Below are 13,831 nucleotides of genomic sequence, written 5' to 3'. Positions count from 1 at the left end.
ATGCGATAAAAGTGAAAATGTTGTCAATTTTAAAATGTAATTAGTTTAAGCAACCACCGTTGGGGCCAAGGGGCCTGTTGGTGAAGGTAATAAACATAAACATAAACGACGGACGAAACAAACCGGACCAGAAACCGAATGCATGCAGCGGCTACACGTCAGAACAGGTAAGTTGAACTTGTGATGCAACTTACTTCAGTAGGGACCCTTTAACTGGCTGAATACCTGCTTGAAAATATCTTCAATAAACTCATTTTTTACAGTTACAAACTTTCTCAAAATCTGTTGACATACTCGAAGAATATAAAAGACGTTTAAAACATACATTTATTTAAAAATATTCATTTATTTTTTGTTTCCATGTAAAGTACATTTCGTTGCTGATACAATGCCAATCCTAATACTAACACAGAACCCACTCACCAGAACTCGTTCGACGAATACCGCTCCAGGACGTGTAGAATGAGTTTGCGATTCTCTTCAAAGCTGGGACCTTTTGGCTCATCTTTCACGAAGAAAGCTGAGCTCCAAAAGTATTTTTCTTTCTCGCTTTTGAACTGCTGCCCGAAATTTGTTTTTGCTCGTAGACATCAGAATAATTTTGAGCTGTACTCATGTCGCCTGCAAACAATCCAATGATATATTTAACGGCCAAATGTGGCGGTTATATACATTCTGACCACATACGTAATATTACCGTTTGCTGTTCGTGGGAATTAATAGGTAGACAAATAGATGAAAACTATGAAAAACAAACATTTTTACAGGTATTATTTTTATATGTTTACCAACGTTTTCTGATTGACTACCTCCCTATTCGGCAATGTAGCCTTAGGGTGACAAGAAATCGGTGTAGGGTGATGAGCCTATTTTGGCACCATTAGGGAGAGGGTCGCACTATTCTTTGAACAACTTTAAAAGATGCCATATTATCTATAACCTTTCTCAGAATAAAGTATCAGTGTACTGTTTCTTAAACATCTATATAATGCTTATTTAGCAGAATTGCTTCAATTTTCAGCATAAATGAAAATAAATGTTCCATTCTGTGCATCTATTCCCACCTCAACGATCCAATTATCGCCTCATGGGTGTGCCAATTTCCACCTTATCGAAAAACAATCTAGTTGAAACGCAATCCCTCAGATTCCATTTGCGTCGATTCTAACTAGGTATCCAGATCATGGACGCCAACGTGTGATTTGTAAAACGAATCATTCTGCTTTTTTCAGCCGATCAAAACAAACGTATACATCACGCACATCAATGAAACTCATCAGCTGTTAGTAGAAGAGCGCCCAGAATTGCGCACGCAGAACAAAAAACCATTCGAAGGTTAGCAACTGGAATGACAAGTTTCACATCACACATTGCTTTCTCTCGATCCGAATTGTATGTGCAGATGAAAATAAAATATCTGCAATCAACAATTAGTCGAATAACTTGAAATAATTAATCACTTATACCTGATATTGCGTTACAATATATTTTCAAGTTCATGTTTTGATTTGGCCACACTAGTGATTCTTTTTTGTATTGACCATTTGACGGGTGCTGGTCCTTTTGTTTACAGTTTGGACTTAATAAATGTGGAATCCATTAAAATAAGCTTAGTGCTAATAATTAATTCCCAAGAAATTTAACCGCAAAACTACTTACCGATTCAGAGAACACTAGAAGTAATTGATAAACAAATAATTAGTTCACTTATTTGATCTTGCATATACATTTTCTTACAGTAGGGAATAGGACAATTTAATTGTATGACGTTCTATAGAACATTTATACTTCCAAAAACATGATTCCCAATATATTTCAAGTGCTTCCCAATATATCATTTTGAAAATATGAATAATCTCTAAGTTCAAAATGTAATCAACAGGACCACCACCTGTCACATTTAGCACATGACGTCACTGTGCAATGACCAATGATGGATGCAAACATTTTGTTTTGATTGTGGTAGTGTATCGGACAAAACATGGCGAAAATGTGAACTCCTATGTTTAATATTATCCTATTATAACACTTGGCCTATCCTAGTGTTTGACGAGTGCTTTTAAAATGAAATAATCGTTAAAAGGTTCTCCAGCTAAAATAAATGTATGTATCAGTGCAATGTTTAATATATTTGGGACGGAATGACAAGATATGAAGCGGTAAATGCTGGCTCGTGATTAATTTGCTAAGCGCCGTTGCGTCCTGATTCGGTTCACAACATGAGTGAGGCGGATTAGCAGATATTTCAATAAGGTGATTTTGTTTTAATTAAAAGTTGGATTTAGAGGATAGTTCTAAATATATATGTTCACAACAAATCTCGACAAGGATATGATTACGGCTTAAAAGCCAACTGTCAAAATTCTCTTTGAAAGTAAATTTCGGACAAACCATTACTGGCTAAACACAGCTCATAGCAGTTAATGAAAGAGAAAACTTTTCTCTTTTGTTTACTACCAACATCTGTGATTGGCGAGTAACGCTTTGTCCGAAATTTCCTTTCAAAGAGAATTTTGACAGTTGGCTTTTAAGCCGTAATCATATGTTTGTCGAGAAATAAAGAATATAACTTGAACTTATTTTCGCACACCTGTTTTAGCCAAATCGATATTGTCATTATCTCATATACTTGGCTCGAAACCAAGTGGTGCGAAATAGGGTCACAATAGGCTCTACTGCCAGGCACATCACCCTAATATTTCTCCACCACGTTAGAAGATCTCCGCGTGCAACTCGCGCATACGGGATCGGTCAGGTTCTCACTATTTATTGTTTCAGCCGAATGAATTAAATGAAATAAAAACATTAAATACTACAATGTCGTCTTTTAAAGCAGCGGCATCGGAAATATTCATTTTTCATTAAAATAAGATTAATCCGCACCAAGTAAGGCGCTCAGCTTCCAACGCGATCATTTCGGCTTCAACTTTTTCGTAAAATGACCAATACATTTTGTAAACCATTGGAGCAACCGATCTGAAATTCTATTGTTTAGGAAAAGTGTCAACATTCCTGATTTTCTTTGCGAAACCAACCATTCAATCAATGAAGGTGATTTTACAAATCCCACTAATTTCAGTTGAGCGATTCGTGAAATATCTAGCTCATCGTAAGTGATGAAAAAACAGCGTTTTGGTACGAATTTCATATCTCCACTGATTGTAATTATTTTAAAGAAAAGTACTTTACTGCCGTTATACTCATAATCGTCCCATGTATAGGGGAAATTTAAAAAATAATAAAGTGTGGTGTACAGGAGACGACCACGGTGACATTGAAAATGCAACTTTTTCATGAGTGTAAAAGTACAGTACAGTATAGGTACAGTCTTCAGAAAAAACAAACTACGATACATTCTAGCTTACTCCCCGATCAGGGACGTTGCGATAATAAAATACATCGACACTTAGAATCGATACTGAAATCGAATGCAAGTACCGATACCTTCGATATAATCGTAGTCGTAGTATCGATACTTGAAGGTATCGCGTTTCAATTCCACACCTTTACAGTAGCTTAACCCTATAGTGCCCATTTTTTGTTTTGGCTTGAAAAAACTTTTGTAGATAATCTTCGTGATGAGAAAGAAGAAAATAATGTTGATAATTCTTGTACATAATGGATTTTTCATTTAAGCTTCAAAATAAGTAGAGGCGGTGTTGGACACCTCAGCGAATAAAAAACAAAAACTGTTTTTTTCTTCTAGTCACTTCAACATTAGCGAATATAGATGCTTGCTTATATTTTAGACTGCATCAGAACGTAAATTTCCTAAACTGTTCGGAATATTTCTCTAGTGCTTTGGTTGTTTAATTCTAGACTTCTAATTTATAGTAGGAGAGTCCAGGGCCTGCTGGCGATGGTTTCACTTATTATTTTTTTAAAAGCGAATTCTTAAGGTGAAATTCCGAGGTATACAAGCAAAAAAAAATTATTTGTGGTTACGTATATTACATAAAAAGTTTAAATTTAAAAACTTCACCTAGAGCAATGAGCCTATTTTCGCCCTACCTGAAGTGGTTGGTTAGAGTGGCGTCAGCCATCTTTGTTCAACGCATTGGCTCAAATGACGGAGATTTTTGTTATCATGTTGATTCATAAGAAGAAAGCAAAGATGTTGGTACCAATTCATACGCATTCTATCAATTGTAGTCCGAGTAATTAATGAAATAGTGAGGCACGTAAACACATTGGAGACTATATTACACAGTACTTGAAGTACAGAACTAGAGACAACACCATATGTCTAGTACAAAAGGAGAAAAAAGATTCCGCCAATTAGCCTCAGACTCCCCTAAATATTATTAAATGATAAGAACATCTTGCAGCATTCGTGCAAAGGTTGTAAAACATACTTATTTTTTTATAATAGAAGTTTCAACCGTAGGGTTATTCGCCTCCATAAAACATACTTCTTTTCAGCTAAAATGACACGTAATGCTAGTTTTGGTGCGAAAAGTAATCGATATAAGACTGAATATTTTTTCGCTTAGCTGCCCAACACCGCCTTTAGGCAGGAAAAGTATTTTACCAAAAAAGCTAAACCACCGATTAATTCCACTAAACCAATTCACATCTACAATAAAATTAACATTAACAGGCTACTCAAATTTTTATTTTTCAATTTCCAAGAATTGTTAAAATTTATTTAATGAACATTACCACTAAACACGAAATAAATTTTTCCGTGTTCCGTGTTCCTCGAATTTTCAATTTTGAACTTCAATTGCCTTTGACTGAAAGCTACGAATATTCAATCAATTTGTGTGTATCAAAGCTGTGAGCGATGGTAGTTTTATTTAGAGTTTTATTGAGTGTTGGGAACTAGAGGGTTAATTTCTTAAATTGGGCAATCTACAAACCATTTGTTCGACAATTAAGCAGTGGGTTTTGTCAGTTCAGAGATAATGTATAGATATGCACGAAGATTGATGCCAAAAGTTCTAATCGAACCCAAAACAACGGTTCCAAACGAGAAATGTTAACAAATATGGCGGATTTAGGAAGTAACTTGTGGGAAGTATTGAGATTGAAAGAAATGCATGGAATTATGTTTACATACGAAGAGTGTAAACTTTATATCCATACATACTAAACAACTTTCATGATACAAATAAAGTACGAGTTAATTTAAACACATTTTAAACATTACAAAGCCATTGATCGATTGTCTAGTCCCTCATTTTGTATAACTGGTAAATGCAAAGTCAGAACATTATAAACATTATTAAGTTCGTGGGAATCGAGTACTGATACACAACCATGCACTGCTTGGCCCCGAAAATGCGAACTAGTGACCTTTCTCCGCATAAATCGAAAAATCCCATACACACTTCAGACACGTTGGTCCGGTAGCTAAACTTGTCCGATTTGTTTCAAATTTGAAGCAAGTATTCCTGGTGGGATTATGAATCGACTAAGGGGTGGGCCGAAGTTCATTTTTTCTTGTCACTCTAGTGTCTAGTTTTTCCAGTGTGCACCTACTAGTTGCTTCGATTATCTCTGCTATGCTTTTAAACTAATCGATTATTTTAATTAATGAATTATCTCTTGGTAATAATCGATTACAATTAGCAACAATGTGAAAAATATTTGATACATTCAGGGCTCTATTGCAAGAAAGCCCACGTTCTCTAATGGAAATATTTGCTTTTCCAACTGAATTTTCAACATTTCAATTATGTACTAATGAAATTAGGTAATCAATCGTCATGTTCAGTATTTCCTACACTCAAAATAATCCACACGTTAATGCTATGTGAAAACATATGTGATTTTTTTCCATCGCACTTTTCACTTAACACTTACGTGGACCATAGATAACACAGAATGAACTCATGAACACTCACCCGTATTTCACGTAATACTTAAGTGACTTTTGACGTATTTTTTATTAAGTAACTCAATAGAACCTATATGATGCGTTGGTACCTTTTATGAAAAAAAAAATGAATTATCGTTCCACCGGATTTTCACGTAATACTTACGTGATTTCTCCCGTATCTTTTATAAAGTTTTTTAATAGTAGTTACGTGGTGTACTTTTGAATTGCATTAAACATATGTAAAAATCATGTGATTTAGCATTGAATTCCACCTTTTGTGTGATATGAAAGATTGTTGAATATTGTATTAAGCAGATCATAGATGAGGTAACAGGACACACCCCACATTGTGTCCCCAAATAACCACTATGGATTTTCGAACCAAGCTCATGGTGATTATTTGAGGACACGCAATATAGCGTGTGTCCTGTTGTCTCGTCTGTGGTCTGTTATAAAAAACTGCATTATGTGTTAATTAGTTTATTAATTGTAAAATATTGGAAAATAATTTTTGAAATACACGTAAATAAAGAGAAAAAGTCATGAATATATTATACCAAACTTTATTACAACAATTAGTAAATATTAAAATTTCATACATATTTTGATAGGAATTATAACATATGTATAGTCCACCTGCACGATAACACCATTTTTTATAATTCTGAGTACCTGAAAAGAAAATAAACTCAGATTACAATAATAATAACAAAATAGAAATAGGTATCGTCGTACCGAAAATTTGTATTGCAAGAGCTTCAAGTGGTAGAAATATTGATAATGAACGAAATATTGATCAATATATGGAATATGTAAAGCGGACCCTACACGAGACAAGAATATTGTCAATAAAAATATTTACGGACTTCAATACATCAATTTCATTTAAATTCTATGGCATCAATATTTTCAACATCGCCTCACACCATCAGTATATTGATCAATAATTGGTTTATCGTCAATATCTCTGCTCGTGTAGGGTCCGCTTTAAAGCGGACCCTACACGAGCAAAATTATTGGCATTGAAACAATCAATATATTGATGGTGTAAGGTCATTTTGAAAATATTGATTCTGTAGAATTCAAATGGGTTTGACATATTGAAGTTGTCTTGTCAATATTTTTATAGACAATATCCTTGTCTCGTGTAGAGTCCGCTTAAGAGATAAGAATATTGCCAATAAAAATATTGACAGACTACTTCAATACATCAATTTCATTTAAATTCTATGGCATCAATATTTTCAAGATTCCCTCACACCATCAATATATTGATCAATAATTGGTTTATTGTCAATATATCTGCTCGTGAAATATTGACAATAAATCTATATTGATCAATATATTGATGGTGTAAGGTCATCTTGAAAATATTGATTCTGTAGAATTTAAATGGGATTGATGGATTGAAGCAGTCTTGTCAAAATATTTATTGACAAAATTGCTGTCTCGTGTAGAGTCCGTGTTTGAAAATAATAAACAAATAGGGTAAAATCAAATGTGATTGTTTCCAACCAACAAACTGTACTGCATTAAGCGGACCCTACGCGAGCAGAAATATTGTCAATAAATCGATCATTGATCATTATATTGATGGTGTAAAGCAGACCCTACACGTGTAGAAATATTGTCAATAAATCGATTATTGATCAATATATTGATCGTGTAAGGGTATCTTGGAAATATTGATCATGTAGAAATCAAATGGGATTGACGTATTGAAGCAGTCTTGACAATATTTTATTGACAAAATTCTGTCACGTGTAGGGTCCGCTTATTGAAGCAGTTTTGTCAATATTTTTATTGACAATATCCTTGTCTCGTATAAGGTCCCCTTTAGAATTCGTGCGACCGGGTGACAAGAGCTCAATGGAACCAACATTTGCAAGATGCCTCAATATGTTGATCAATAATTGGTTTATTGTGTTTTCTTTCTAAAGCAAGAACTGCCAGTTTTTCGGCTTTTGTGTCCGCCAAACTATGAATATAGCAACTATACGTTAATCGGGTGGACGGGACGACCAACAACCCAGGGTGGCCAGACCTACCGATTTATCGGTAGTCCTACCGATTTTGGTCTTCCCTACCGATTCCCAGATGACCAAGGCAAAACTACCGATATTTTGTTATTCCTACCGAAAACTACCGATTTTTATTGAGTTTGGACACATCCTACTCAACATTCATTTTTTGGGGTGGATTTGGTCAGAGATCTGTGTTGTTAGTATTTTACAATTCTATGTCAATACTACGTTTTTGGGACAACAACCCGGCCTACCGATAACTACCGATAAACTTTTAGTGACCCTACCGATATTAAGGAATTCTATCTGGCCACCCTGCAACAACCATCGTCAGTTCAATACAACATCAAACGAATCCGACCAACGAAGATGTTCGTCGGCGGACGGGATTTTCATTTCGCATGCACAAACCCAGTTGAACCTATTCTCAAACCGGTTCGGAATTCTGCATGGAATCAGTATGGATGTCAGCTTAAATGCAACAACTCCATTCAGGAATCAGAATCAAATTCCGAATGGTTTGACTGGGAACTTCTTGACAAAACCTACCGCTGAATTGTCAAAACTCTTGTGATGGATTGCCCAAAATAAAAACAAAATGTTTACGAGGAGCAAATTAAACTTAGGTCTTAGGCTAGGGAAAGTGATTCTTACCTGTGGATCGGTTGTTGCTGCTGTCGCTTGTGGTGTGGTGTGGTGTGGTCGTCGATGGAATCGGATTATAGGTATGGTTTCATGTCCGCTCGTGACAGAGCCATGTAAAGCTGTTCCGACTGATAGGATGTATTTTACCACAATTTTATTGGTAAACAAGTGAGTGAGATCAGCTAAATGAATATTGTTGAGTAGACGTGGTTCTCCCTTCAATTTTGACGACGGTTTTTTGTCGTTGTACGTAGCCACCTCCGCTTGAATGGTAAATTGCTTTGATTATGTAGATGCACAAGAGAGAGCGAAACAAGTACGCTGCTATTCGAGCGGGATATTGGGCTGTTTACTGAAGCACTATGGAAGCATAAAAAAGTAATGAAAATAATTTAATGTTGAGATAAGAATTTAATATTCATTTTAGCACCTTTTACTTTTAGTTTAAAAGGAAGTAGTGACAGAAATATTGTTTTACATTAGTAAACATCAAACCCAACTCACCTGCCATAGCGACCGGCTTCCTCTAGCATCTGAATACTAAAGCGTTCGGGTCGTTGTGTGTTGATGTTGATGTCGGCATGGCATGCGGTCCCGTTGTGCTCATGTTTGCCACGGTATTGATGAACGATTGGTTGAAATTTTCTAATGTCCGCTCGGTTTTCCCATTCACAAGATCACCGATGGTTTTAACCGTACTCATCGAGGGTTATATCGGATGGGTCAGCTTTTTCTGCAATAGATGATGCCTCAAAGCTACCTTTGCTGGGCAGGTATAATTGGGTTGTGAAGATGAACCCGGGCGTGATATGTTACCACCCATTTGTTCATTCTGCTATTGTTGAAAAAGTTGTAGTTGACTCGAAGGAACATTGACGTATCGTATGTTTCCACCTGAGGATGGATAATCCCCATCACGGGAGGTTGTTGATGAACTTCGTGAATGAATACTTTGCAGCATAGAATCATCTACAGGATTTCGAGCATCGTATCTACATTGTTTCCGATGATGACATATATGAGACTGATTGAAGAGCATAACTGTATGATTTTATCGAAGTCTACGTGTCACACGCTCTCGTTCTTACTGGTGCAGAATCGGTTGACGCGTACTGTTCTCCACCTGTGAATGATGATAAATTGGCATACTCTTCTAGTAGTATATGAAGTTCGGTGAGATTTTCGTATTTTGGCTAGTACCGTGTCCTTAATACGACTAAAAGGGAGAGGTCGTTATGGTTGTGGAATTCAGATGCTGAGTCGCCGTCGTCGATACGTTTAACATTGATGAGTACTGACCGCATGATACACTAGCAGTGTAGATCTTCACCGCTGTCAATGCAGCCGTTTGCAATACCACTATACCAACGCCAGAATCAACACTCAAATCATCTCCAGTGATTTTAGACTGATCGATCATCTGACATATGATCGAATAAAGTTTCACCTCCAGAGAAAATGATTCATACTGGTTCAATTTTTTCCGGTCAACATCGATCTGATTATTTACTTGCTGTATTATGTGCCGCAAGACCACGAGAAAGGTATGTAAATCGTCGACTTAAAAGAGACGTTTCCTTTTCCTGCAAATTATATACAAAATCAAAAATAGTCTATTCTACACCGAAATGTAGATTAAACTTACCAATGCAGCAACACTATTGATTGCCTTGTTGAATCGATCACAAATGTGATTCATTACATAGAAATCTCCGGTATCGGGGTCGTTGAGATATTTTCTGGATGGTCGATTTGATGTCCGGCATATCGCAAACCCATCACACATTCTCGATCAGTTTGATTCCGTGGTCATGTCGGCCATCGATGGTGAAAGGCTCGATCCGGAGATTGTATTTAAAGCTCTCTGTAGTTTGGGGTTGTCATCCTGCAATACTGTCTACACTTACCACTACCGAGATATTCACTTTATTCTTTTCTCTATCTTAAAGGCTACATTTTGCCAGATGTTTATAACAATTGTAAATTTTGCCAGATGTTCTGCAATTGTGAAGAAAGAAAACAACTTTGATTAAATCGTTAATTTTTGTGCTTTAGAATTCGTAGCTTTACAGCACAGTGACGGTCGACAATCTTGTTGTTGTAGTTTGTGTTGTCTGGGTCCGAGGAACTGAGTCGCCAGTGGCAAGGTCGACAACCTTGATTTGCTTTAATGAATTGTAAATACGAGTATTGAGACGAGTTGCGAATTTGGGTGTCGTTAAAACCTGGGACGGGACCTACGGATAGATGTTTTCTTTTTTTCTATTCATTTTATCTCTCGTCTCGCATAGCCTCTCTTTCTGCCTCACATATTTTAAATGGACTGGCTGCATTTGACGTTAGGTTTTTTCGTATCCGCACGTCCTGTCCCAAGTCAAAATAAGAACAATTATGAATGACAACAGCAAGAGAAATTATGGAATCAACATTTTTTGAATACAACAGCGACATATTTTTTTATTTATCAACGTTATTACATTAAACAGTTTAGTTCTGGTATTCTAATTATTTTGGATGCCCGGTATATAAACACTGTTGAAATAGGATTTAATATTCTGAAGCGAGTTTCCAGTTTTTCTCGATTCGATGCGCTTTGATCGGTTCACGATTGACTTCTTGATTGTTTATTTTCTTTCTTTACATACGCCTTCAATGATAAGGGGTTTGCTATATCTTGTTAATTATTTTTTTGGCATATTCTCACAGTCACGTCTCCTAATGACTAGAAGAAAATTTCCTTCTAGTCACTAGGTGACGTGGCTGTGAGAATAGGGCCCTTTGAATTGACTGTATTAGCTTTTTTAAACTCTTGTAAAGGTACAATTGGGATTGGATTATTAAATCTATCCCAATAATGAGCCCAATAATTTCGATGACAGTGTAGTGTTAAACCGGTTTGGTAAGAATTGTTTCCAAAAAAGTATCAAATATTTGTTAAACATTGAAAGCATAATTACACTAATAGGTGTGTTAAGAAACGTTTTATAACTTCTTTGTATCTAAAAGCCCTCTATACAAATGCAGATCTTGAGCTATGTTTAGTCATATGTATGCCACTAGGATTTATATTGATATAGACGTATTGTGTACTTACGCTTCGCGTTCGATTTCGTTGTCATCCACAGGCCTGAAGGTAGCTTCTAGTAAGGATTCATCGAGCGCATCCATATCCCTGTCCAAGAGTGGCGATGAGATTTCGATTGCAGCAGCTGCTGGCTCATTCACACGACATAGCAACAATATCACAACATATTCCGAACTGTTGCCGCCCGTTGAAATTAAACAGTGTTGTTCTCTGGAACGCTTACGTTTGCCTCCTCATTACATGGAATCGGAAGAGAAATATTGGCTTCACCAGTGATTCGGTAGCAATTTTTTAACTTCTGCGGAAAAATGAAACCGTTAACGAATTATTTATTTCCAATCGCAAAATTTAGGTTAACTCTTGAATTTACTTACGTTTCGTGTTCGCCAAGAGGAAAAATTTCAAGGAATTTTTGCTCGTTCAAAATACTTGGCGAAATGTTTTCGACGCAATGGCGAGCACATCAATCAAATCCGCTCTACATTCTATTTTAAAGAAAAAATACATATTTATAAGAAGCATAAGTTAATTTGAAATCGTTTTACCATCTAATATTCCTAATATATGTTGTGTAATACTCAAATCTATCAGCAGCGTTTGAAATTTATTTTAAACAAACGCCATCTTGCCTTTCATACATCACAGAATGAACGCGAAATATGGCTGTCAAAATGAATTCAAATGAGTACGTGATTTTCACGTAAGTGAGATGGGACAATTGCAATGAAAGTGACATGCGCTTCATTTCATATTCATTGATAGTCCGATGATTAATATCTTTGTCAGGTAAACTAAAAAGAAAAAGCATTTTTTGGAACTTATCTGATTTTTCACATAACATTAACATGTGAATTATTTTGAGTGTAATCTTTCGTCACTCGCGCTAGTGCACTGGGTGCACACCGTTCTGAAAATCTACCGAAATCGTCTTGAAGTACCAGCGGCTGCTCGTTCAGTGAGCCATTTGCGCGACTTCGGGAGGATAAATGGTAAAACAAATAAAACTAATTAATAGATTACAATGTTTTACTGCGCAAATCTGAATTTTTTCCAACATAGAACCGGAACTGAAACAATAACATCCTCAGCATAGCGTTTCGTTTCGAATAGTTTTGTTTAGTTAGTTTTGTACAATCGTTATATTTGTTGCTTAATTTAAATCACGTTCACAACTTTGTTTTGAGTGCATAGAGTGTATTCAACACAAAGATAGACTGATGAAAACTCATGTTGAGTTCAGTGACGCTGAATACATAACCTGACATTTTAACCCTAAACACCCGCAAAACCTGCGAATGAAGAGAGTAAATCCTAGTTTGGAAATTCATCGTTTTATGTTACAGAACTGTCACAATTATGAATCTAGAACAGAAGTAATCGATTGCAATTAGCAACTTAGCAAAAATATGCACAGGTACTTAGACAGATAAACAGGGGAATATATTCAAAGAATCTAAGATGCGTTTAAAATGTATTGACACTTGAGTAGTCAAAGAAATCAAAACACAGGGTCATACTTTTATTTAAATACATTTATTTATTTTATTTTGTTTTCAAATAACTGATAAAGCATGTTTCGTTGCTGTTACAATATCAAACCTAATACTAGCACAGAATCTTTTCACCACAACTTGTTCACTTGTTGTTGAATACCAGCCAAGAATACGTTTCCAGGACGTGTAAAATGAGTTTGTGATTCGCTTCAAAGCTGGACTTGTGCCTCATTTTTCATGAATAATTCCAAAATCTGTAGACATCAGAATACTATTATCCTTCGGATTTCGTCTACGCGACCTTCTTTTGCGCTTGCAGATCTTCTTTCGGGGCTTGGCAGAAACTATCTGCTCGCCTACTGCATCATGGGGGGCATTTTCATTTCCCTTGTCGTCATGGCGTTCACAATTAGATATGCTGCCTTGCTTACTGGTCACCTGCCTATCGTTATTGGTATTGATTTCCTCGCCAATGGTGCTAGCAGTTGACTTTGGAATATTGGCTTCCACTTTTGCAGCTGTCATTATGGCCTGAATAGCTGGCACAAATTTGGCAACCGATTGTGATTCAGGTGTTAATATCGAAGACTGTGTGTCGGGTTGGTGTGCCGAGGATGAGGGAGCAATCGGTTGTGATGCATTCTCCTTAGTATTTTCCGCGCAAGGTGATGGTCCATGGTGTGTCGTCTGGATACAGTGATTGCACGTAGGAATTTGCCCTTCATAGGTGCATAACGTGGTTTGTTTAATGTAGGTTTCG

General features: G+C 36.3%; 1 long non-coding RNA gene across 1 annotated transcript; it reads right to left on the bottom strand.

Annotated features, from left to right (window-relative positions):
* Window positions 1–6,432: 6,432 nt before the first annotated feature.
* LOC131691276 (uncharacterized) lies at window positions 6,433–12,214 on the bottom strand. The gene is made up of 7 exons (XR_009305749.1): window positions 12,124–12,214; window positions 11,953–12,063; window positions 11,588–11,876; window positions 10,139–10,491; window positions 8,998–10,076; window positions 8,503–8,853; window positions 6,433–6,496 (listed from the first exon to the last, which is right to left on the bottom strand). It is a non-coding gene; the product is annotated as an uncharacterized LOC131691276 (long non-coding RNA).
* Window positions 12,215–13,831: the final 1,617 nt, after the last annotated feature.

The sequence above is a fragment of the Topomyia yanbarensis genome, chromosome 3 (genome assembly GCF_030247195.1).
Source record: "Topomyia yanbarensis strain Yona2022 chromosome 3, ASM3024719v1, whole genome shotgun sequence".
NCBI lineage: Eukaryota > Metazoa > Arthropoda > Insecta > Diptera > Culicidae > Topomyia > Topomyia yanbarensis.
Note: the sequence above shows the minus strand (reverse complement) of the source record. Positions and strands in the feature narration are given on the sequence as shown.